The sequence below is a fragment of the Xenopus laevis genome, chromosome 7S (assembly GCF_017654675.1).
Source record: "Xenopus laevis strain J_2021 chromosome 7S, Xenopus_laevis_v10.1, whole genome shotgun sequence".
NCBI lineage: Eukaryota > Metazoa > Chordata > Amphibia > Anura > Pipidae > Xenopus > Xenopus laevis.
The window spans coordinates 110,260,988-110,270,386 of record NC_054384.1 but is presented as its reverse complement, the minus strand read 5'-3'; positions in this window follow the sequence as shown (position 1 = coordinate 110,270,386).

Sequence of the window (9,399 nt, the reverse complement as noted above, 5' to 3'; positions counted from 1 at the left end):
GCCCCAAGTGATGGGGAGTCAAACACTCTCCCTTTATAACTGCCCCTGACTTTCTTTCCTACCCTGTGACTGTCTCTTTATTCTGGGGCCACAGTGCGGTTCTGTTTGGTGCTGGGTTGTGGGGGGTGGGGCAGGGGAATGAATATATTGCTGAGTCTACAAGGCTCCTTTCTAATTGTCACAAACAGCTGGGAATACGTTTTCAGTATTTTCCATGTTTTTCTAGTGACAGTAATGCTCACTGAACTGGATAAAAGGGCAAGCTCAGATTAATGGTAACGCATACTGATAACAGTCAATTTGCAATTAGTCTTCATTTTTAAATACTTTATTGTGATTTTTAGAGCCCTTTCTTTTTCATGACATATGCTCAAGCTTCGGATTTCAAATGCTATCGGGTTACTAGGGCTAAGTTACCCTAGCAACCAGTCAGATCAAAAAGAGAGGGCCTGGACAAAAAAAACAAGCTATACAAATAAATGAAAAAAATAACATGTGAGCACTCACAGTCAATCCGGAAATAGGAATGTGAATAATTAAAATACTATACAAAACAAAAAAATAAGACAATTTAAAAAGGTGTTTAACTATGAACCCAGTGAGAATGAGGAATGAATGGATATTGGGAAGTTGTATCAGGAGTCAGAAGCAGCAGTGCAGAGAAGAGAAAGGGACAGACACAATGACAGTTACACAGAACTATAAACCCAGTGAGAATGAGGAATGAATGGATATTGGGAAGTTGTATCAGGAGTCAGAAGCAGCAGTGCAGAGAAGAGAAAGGGACAGACACAATGACAGTTACACAGAACTATAAACCCAGTGAGAATGAGGAATGAATGGATATTGGGAAGTTGTATCAGGAGTCAGAAGCAGCAGTGCAGAGAAGAGAAAGGGACAGACACAATGACAGTTACACAGAACTATAAACCCAGTGAGAATGAGGAATGAATGGATATTGGGAAGTTGTATCGGGAGTCAGAAGCAGCAGTGCAGAGAAAAGGACAGACACAATGACAGTTACCCAGAACTATAAACCCAGTGAGAATGAGGAATGAATGGATATTGGGAAGTTGTATCAGGAGTCAGAAGCAGCAGTGCAGAGAAAGGGACAGACACAATGACAGTTACACAGAACTATAAACCCAGTGAGAATGAGGAATGAATGGATATTGGGAAGTTGTATCAGGAGTCAGAAGCAGCAGTGCAGAGAAAGGGACAGACACAATGACAGTTACACAGAACTATAAACCCAGTGAGAATGAGGAATGAATGGATATTGGGAAGTTGTATCAGGAGTCAGAAGCAGCAGTGCAGAGAAGAGAAAGGGACAGACACAATGACAGTTACACAGAACTATAAACCCAGTGAGAATGAGGAATGAATGGATATTGGGAAGTTGTATCAGGAGTCAGAAGCAGCAGTGCAGAGAAAGGGACAGACACAATGACAGTTACACAGAACTATAAACCCAGTGAGAATGAGGAATGAATGGATATTGGGAAGTTGTATCAGGAGTCAGAGGCAGCAGTGCAGAGAAGAGAAAGGGACAGACACAATGACAGTTACACAGAACTATAAACCCAGTGAGAATGAGGAATGAATGGATATTGGGAAGTTGTATCAGGAGTCAGATCCAGCAGTGCAGATAAAGGGACAGACACAATGACAGTTACACAGAACTATAAACCCAGTGAGAATGAGGAATGAATGGATATTGGGAAGTTGTATCAGGAGTCAGAAGCAGCAGTGCAGAGAAAGGGACAGACACAATGACAGTTACACAGAACTATAAACCCAGTGAGAATGAGGAATGAATGGATATTGGGAAGTTGTATCAGGAGTCAGAGGCAGCAGTGCAGAGAAGAGAAAGGGACAGACACAATGACAGTTACACAGAACTATAAACCCAGTGAGAATGAGGAATGAATGGATATTGGGAAGTTGTATCAGGAGTCAGAGGCAGCAGTGCAGAGAAGAGAAAAAGGAATGAATGGATATTGGGAAGTTGTTTGGAATTAGATGTTCCTTCATTAGGCAAATAACAGGTTTTAGGTGCAGTGAGAACAGAAGGACAAATAAAAACAATAGTGAGGATTCTGGATAAAATAAAATGTTTTGATGAAATTCCTGTTTAATGTTAATATGATGCATGTGGATCTATGAGACGAGTTGCGTCAGGCAAAGCTTTCATGTTTAGGGGGTCGGATTAAAGAGCAGCCGAGGCAGAGATGGAGTTATTAACGCTGCTTTCATCTGCTCTCCCACTAATTAACACCTCGTGCCGCCTGCTCATTCCTTTGCAATTTGGAGAAGTCTAATTACTGCCAATAGAGAGGGACCCTGGGCAAGAGGTGGCCACTGCTCAGTCAGGTTAGAAACAGTTGCCCCAGAGCTGATGCCACAATGTACCAACTGCAAAGAAGTAACTGCAGGGGGCGCCACATTGTATCAGTCTGGTTCATTGCTCCAGGGTCAGACTGACAGATTCCTGCTGTGCCCAGAGCTGCTGAATCCCCTAACTGCCATCTGTGAGTCCCAGAGATGTGGAACTAATGCTAAAGATCAATGAATAATAAACAAATTTATAAATCATTTTTTTCTGAATTCCCCGACATGAAAGGATTTATTCTCTGCTCCGTCTCTCTGCTCCTCCTGCTGTGAAGTTCATTCCTCTGACAAACCTGACTCACAAAAGCACAACAACAGCCATTGTGACTGCTGAATAAAAGCCTGTGTTGTGCTCTTCACCTTGACATTCTATTGCACAAAAACACTTCCACCGAGAGACATACACGTAAAAGAGAGAGTTTAGCAGGAAAGCACCGCCAAGGTTAGACTAGTAAATACACATGGCCAGTTATCTCATACTCACCCCCTGCTCAGTGTATGTTGCCTTGTTCTAAGGGCACCACTCTCATTATACCAGAAAACTATGGCAGCATAGGTATTCCCTGTACTAAGCACAATTCAGCAGGAACAGTCCCTAAGTTTGCTCATAGTCTGTACAGAGAGATCCCATAAAACTATGGCAACATAGGTATTCCCTTTACTAAGCACAATTCAGCAGGAGCAGACCCCTAAGTTTGCTCATAGTCTGTACAGAGAGATCCCATAAAACTATGGCAGCATAGGTATTCCCCTGTACTAAGCACAATTCAGCAGGAACAGCCCCTAAGTTTGCTCATAGTCTGTACAGAGAGATCCCATAAAACTATGGCAGCATAGGTATTCCCCTGTACTAAGCACAATTCAGCAGGAACAGTCCCTAAGTTTGCTCATAGTCTGTACAGAGAGATCCCATAAAACTATGGCAGCATAGGTATTCCCCTGTACTAAGCACAATTCAGCAGGAACAGCCCCTAAGTTTGCTCATAGTCTGTACAGAGAGATCCCATAAAACTATGGCAGCATAGGTATTCCCCTGTACTAAGCACAATTCAGCAGGAACAGCCCCTAAGTTTGCTCATAGTCTGTACAGAGAGATCCCATAAAACTATGGTACATAGGTATTCCCCTGTACTAAGCACAATTCAGCAGGAGCAGACCCCTTATTTGTGCAGAATGTGTTATATACCTTATAGCCTTCTGGACAGCTTGGGATACAATGTCCTTTTTTTAAAGTGACCCAGTGGTCGGTAGCTACAGCTGCAGGTTCAGTAGCCTATATACTATACATGTGTGTGAGGGCAAGTGGTCATTTGGGTTCCATATTATCTTTGCAAAGCCATAATGTCATCCTATCAACTATGCACCCAAAATCTCCCTGAGACTCTGGGAGAGGCTTGTTTGGTGCATAAGTGGTGCCCATGGATGTGTTTATATCACTTTTGGTTATTCAATAAATATATACTGTATATCGTTCCATCTGATATAATGACAAATCATTGCAGGCAGGAAATGTGAGCAACTCCCCTGCAGCATCTGATCAGAGCAGTTACTCTGTGAGCCAATCCCATTAGTCTGTATCATACAACATATATATGTACTGTACATTGTATAGTAATAAAGACATTGTCTAGTCTGCTCTCTCTCATTTCCCTACAGAAATAGGGATTGGTAACACTAGATAGGTACCTAATATATAGAGACAAGAGGAAAGTGTTGGAAGGGTTACTGTCTGCTCTCTCTCATTTCCCTACAGAAATAGGGATTGGTAACACTAGATAGGTACCTAATATATAGAGACAAGAGGAAAGTGTTGGAAGGGTTACTGTCTGCTCTCTCTCATTTCCCTACAGAAATAGGGATTGGTAACACTAGATAGGTACCTAATATATAGAGACAAGAGGAAAGTGTTGGAAGGGTTACTGTCTGCTCTCTCTCATTTCCCTACAGAAATAGGGATTGGTAACACTAGATAGGTACCTAATATATAGAGACAAGAGGAAAGTGTTGGAAGGGTTACTGTCTGCTCTCTCTCATTACAAGATGTTTGTCTAGAGAAAGAGAATGAATTCTGCACATTGTGTATAATAGGGATAATAAGGGACATGGGGCAGAGTTATTATGAGAAAAGCCGTCTCTCTCTTTATATTTATATATATGAGGTCACACTGTGATAACCTCGGCCGCTGAGACAGGAGACTGAATTTCCGGCAGAGGGGTTGAAATGAATAGACTGGATGGGGGGGGGGTTATGATTTATCTGTGAGGAAATGAGACGCATGGGGGGGGTCTATAGATGGGGGGGGGTTGCAGTTCCCCATTAATAGCAGGAGTGTAATAACCTGCCTGAAGTTGAACCGGGGACCTGGCATTTCTGTGCTGTTCTATGTGAGCAGACAGCTAAGGCCTGGTTCACTCCTATGGCTATTCTTGGTAATTGCCAGTCTGGCCACAGGTGATGTGTATTAGCCAATTGACTGGCAATAAAACCCCCTGCACTGCTCTTACTCATTGCCCAGTACAGGTCTATGTTCCATAGTTCCCGGGTGCACTTCTAAGCTAAGAGCCAATGCACAGTCCTGTCCCCCCTTACCCCACTGTATGATGAGGAGGGTTTCTGGATAGGAGGTGGAAGGTTCAGGTCAAACTGGACATGAATTTCCATGTTCCCAAACACCTTCCCAATTCCTTCTTTATTGGTAAGGACAGGGGGGTTTGTTTCTATCCCGGCCAACCCAGGGTGTGTTTCAGGTGTGGCTCAAACAGGCACTTTGCAGCTAAATGCCCAGTGGTGAAGTGCACCCTCTGTGGCGAAACTGGGCACCCCAGTAAAGAATGCCAGGAAATCCGCCGCAATTTGTGCCTGAAGTTGGGACATGCCCACAACTCTTGCCCTGATGCCTGGCACAACATTGTTAGTAGGGTTGCCACCCGGCCGGTATTTTACGGCCTAGCCGTTAAAATAACTGCCAAGCAGAGGTGGGCAAGGCAAGCCGGGCGCCCAAGGCAGCCCAGCTGCCAGCTTGCCCCCTCCCTTCCCCCCGTCACACGCGCAGTAACGGCGCTGGTGCGCATGCACAGTAATGACGCTCGCACATGCGCAGTAATGCTGCTTCTGCGCATGCGTAGTATCGTTTGGGATGCATTGCATACGACAAGTTCCAGGTGAGTCCGGTCTAAGGGTAGGCAGAAGAGGTAGCTGCCCAGCGCCCCCTAATCGTTGCGCCCTAGGCAGCTGCCTCTTCTGCCTACCCCTAGTTCCGGCCCTGCTGCCAAGGCTGGGGCCGGTATTACAAATTTACCGGCAATGTAGCTGCCAGTAAATTTGTAATACAATTAAAAGGAGCCCTCGGCCTGCCCCCAATCCCCTGGAACTTACCTTTTCTTTACTTCTTGAAGCGTCCGTGGTGTGACCCCGCCCCTTTTGACATCACGACATGCCCCTTTCGACATCACAGCCGCCCCTTTGTGTCCCCGCCCCCCCAGCAGCCGGTAAAAAAAAATAAAAAAGGTGGCAACCCTAATTGTTAGAGATTGCCCTAATTTACAGGAGGAGATTGGCCAGGGAATGGAGATTGTGGAAGAGGGTGCCCCAACATATGAAGTGGGGGGATCAGAGAGGGAGGTTGTACAGCCGGAATCCAGTGCTCCATGTAGTAAGGTGGTGGGTAGAGCAGCAGGGAAGTTACCCAAAGAGAAGGGTGAGCAGAGGGCCAGTCAGCCTAGGGGAGAGGAGGAGTGGTGGGACAGAAAGCCTCCATTAAAAAGAAAGACACCTCCCCAAAAAATAGTGGTAACAACAGGCAATAGGTTTGTTCTGCCAGAAGGTAAGATCTGGGGAGATCTGGCTGAGGGAGGAAGAAAAGAGGGAGAAGAAGAAGAAAAGAGCGAGAAGAGGAAGACTAGGGCCTTGGGAAAAAGGAATAGAAAGAGAAACAGAGATAACAGCTGCCTGGTAGATATAAGGGCAGAGACACTCAGATTCAGTGAGATTTAGTTGCACGGTGATAAATCGCCTCTTCTTTAGGATGGAACTGCTTTCTGTCAGGCTGTTGTTTCTCCTACTCAATGTAACTGAATGTGTCTCAGTGGGACATGGATTTTACTATTGAGTGTTGTTCTTAGGGCAGAGACACCCTCTCTGATTTGGGGAGATTAGTCGCCCAGCGACAAATCTCTTCTTCTTCGGGGGTGACGTATCTTCCCCAACTGCCTTCCCGCTGGCTAGAATCTAAATTGCCGGCGGGATGGCACTCGGAGCTCTTTGTTTTCCGAAGTCGCTCGAAGTTTCCTCGTGAGGCAACTTCGGACGACTTCAGACAGGTCCTTTATTCATGCTGTGTGTTTTGATGATGATGATGGTTTAAGTGTAATAAGGCAGGAGGGTCCCTGGTGAGTTTCTCAGAGCAGAGTAATGATGTTGAGTCCTCAAAATAGTTTTCCTAGAAAAACATGAATAGAGAACTGTGAAAGGGTCACACAATAAAAAGCTGCAATAATGACACATTGGCTTAACAAGACTGACAAATACTGAGCCCTCAAACATCAGGGGTGCCCTGTCTGCCTCCCTCCAGCTCTAACTTCTGCCCAATCTCCAACAATTGCCTGTCAGAGGGATGCTGGGAGTTGTGGTTCAACAACACCAATAGGGCTACATGTTGTGCATCCCTGATGTGTATACTGAGAATGTGTAAAGTGTTAAGGTCTATTATATGTCCTTTGTACTGTTGTCTACATTTCCCCAAGCCCCCCCCCTCCAATGCTAAGGGCCCAGGGCTAATGACCTTCCTGTCCTACCCTGAAATGGGCCATAGGGGCTACTCAGAGGCTTAATGCAAATGTTTTCTTTTCTTTAACCCCATGTTTACTGTATAGTAAGCTGAGATGGTGTCAGGGGAAGGGGCTGTAACTGTGGAGTAGTTTGGCAAGAGAAAGGACTGTGTGATGGTCTGTTCAGTTTCGGACTGGCCCAAAGGGATACCAGGAAAACTCCAGGTGGGCCCAGGTGTCAGTGGCCTCTCAGGCTGCTAAATATTTGGCCTATTTCATGGCTATTCACTATTTCTATGAGAACAAAGAGACTAAATAGATGGAATAACAGATTATAGTCTGTAAAGAAAAGAGACTAGGATAATAGAGGTTGAGTGAGGAGAGGAAGAATAATAATACTGAGAGTGGGCCCCTGGTCTAAGGTTTTTGCGTGGGCCCCTGGTGTCCCAGTCCAACATTGGCGGGTATAGGGCTGTGTGAGTAGTAAGGCAAGAGAAAAGGCTGTGTGAGTAGTAAGGCAAGAGAAAGGCTGTGTGAGTAGTAAGGCAAGAGAAAAGACTGTGTGAGTAGTAAGGCAAGAGAAAGGGCTGTGTGAGTAGTAAGGCAAGAGAAAAGACTGTGTGAGTAGTAAGGCAAGAGAAAGGGCTGTGTGAGTAGTAAGGCAAGAGAAAGGGCTGTGTGAGTAGTAAGGCAAGAGAAAGGGCTGTGTGAGTAGTAAGGCAAGAGAAAAGACTGTGTGAGTAGTAAGGCAAGAGAAAAGACTGTGTGAGTAGTAAGGCAAGAGAAAGGGCTGTGTGAGTAGTAAGGCAAGAGAAAGGGCTGTGTGAGTAGTAAGGCAAGAGAAAGGGCTGTGTGAGTAGTAAGGCAAGAGAAAGGGCTGTGTGAGTAGTAAGGCAAGAGAAAAGACTGTGTGAGTAGTAAGGCAAGAGAAAAGACTGTGTGAGTAGTAAGGCAAGAGAAAGGGCTGTGTGAGTAGTAAGGCAAGAGAAAGGGCTGTGTGAGTAGTAAGGCAAGAGAAAAGGCTGTGTGAGTAGTAAGGCAAGAGAAAAGACTGTGTGAGTAGTAAAGCCAGAGAAAGGGCCGTGTGAGTAGTAAGGCAAGAGAAAAGACTGTGTGAGTAGTAAAGCAAGTGATGGCACCAGTGGGACACACACACACTAATGTACTGAAATAGAAATATAAACCATTCCTATACATTAACACTGAGCATCTCTCATATTCCCTGCAACTCCCCGCATCCTCTGTGCCAAGATGCTGAGCAGAGCAGCCTCCCCCCCTTCCATTCCCCCCCCCCACACTCTCGTTCTCAGTCTGCAGCAAAGAAGTGTAAACAGAAAACTGAGAGGAAACGTAACAATTCATCATCATCATCATCTCCCTCGTCGTCTGGTCGGAGGATCCGTGTGCACAACTTAATTATTTGTTATGACTTTTTATTGACTGTTTTAATCAGCAGCCAAGATGGAGTTCTGGGGGGGTGAGAAGGATCAGTCTGTGTACAAGGGGTTGCTATGGCAACATATCTGGCTAAACAAGCGGCTCGGTCTAATGCTGGTCACCCAAAGTGCCATGGCAATGAGTGAGGGCTAGTGGGTTCCCAGGGAGAGGAGCAACAACCAGAGCCGCCAGCAGGAGCTGCTCATTACTGGCACCTTCCCCTCTATAAACACTTGGGAGTCCAGAGACACCGGCTCCTGTCATGGATTCTACTGGGTCGCCCACCACTTGTTCCCAGTGAGACCCACCTGCCCCTCCCTCATCTGGGGGAACTTACCTCTCCTCTCCCACCGAGGGCTTTGGGGAGAGCTGGGCAAGAAGAAACACCTGAAGGGACACCTGGTGCTACTTGTTCCAGTGACATCCACCTCCTCCTCTCTCTCTCTCTCTCTCTCTCTCTCTCTCTCTCTCTCTCTCTCTCTCTCTTTCTCTCTCTCTCTCTGTTTTTCTCCTCTTTCACTGTCTCTCTGTCTCTCTCTCTCTCTGTGTTTCTCTCCCTCTTTCTCTGTCTCTTTTTCTCTCTCTCTGTTGCTCTCTCTCTCTGTCTCTCTCTCTCTTTCTGTCTCTCTTTCACTGTCTCTCTGTCTCTCTCTCTTTCTCTCTCTCTCTCTCTCTCTCTCTCTCTCTCTCTCTCTCTCTGTCTCTCTCTCTGTCTCTCTCTCTCTCTCTCTGTTTCTCTCCCCTCTCTCTCTCTCTCTCTCTCTCTCTCTCTCTCTCTCGGTCTCTCTCTCTTTCACTGTCTCT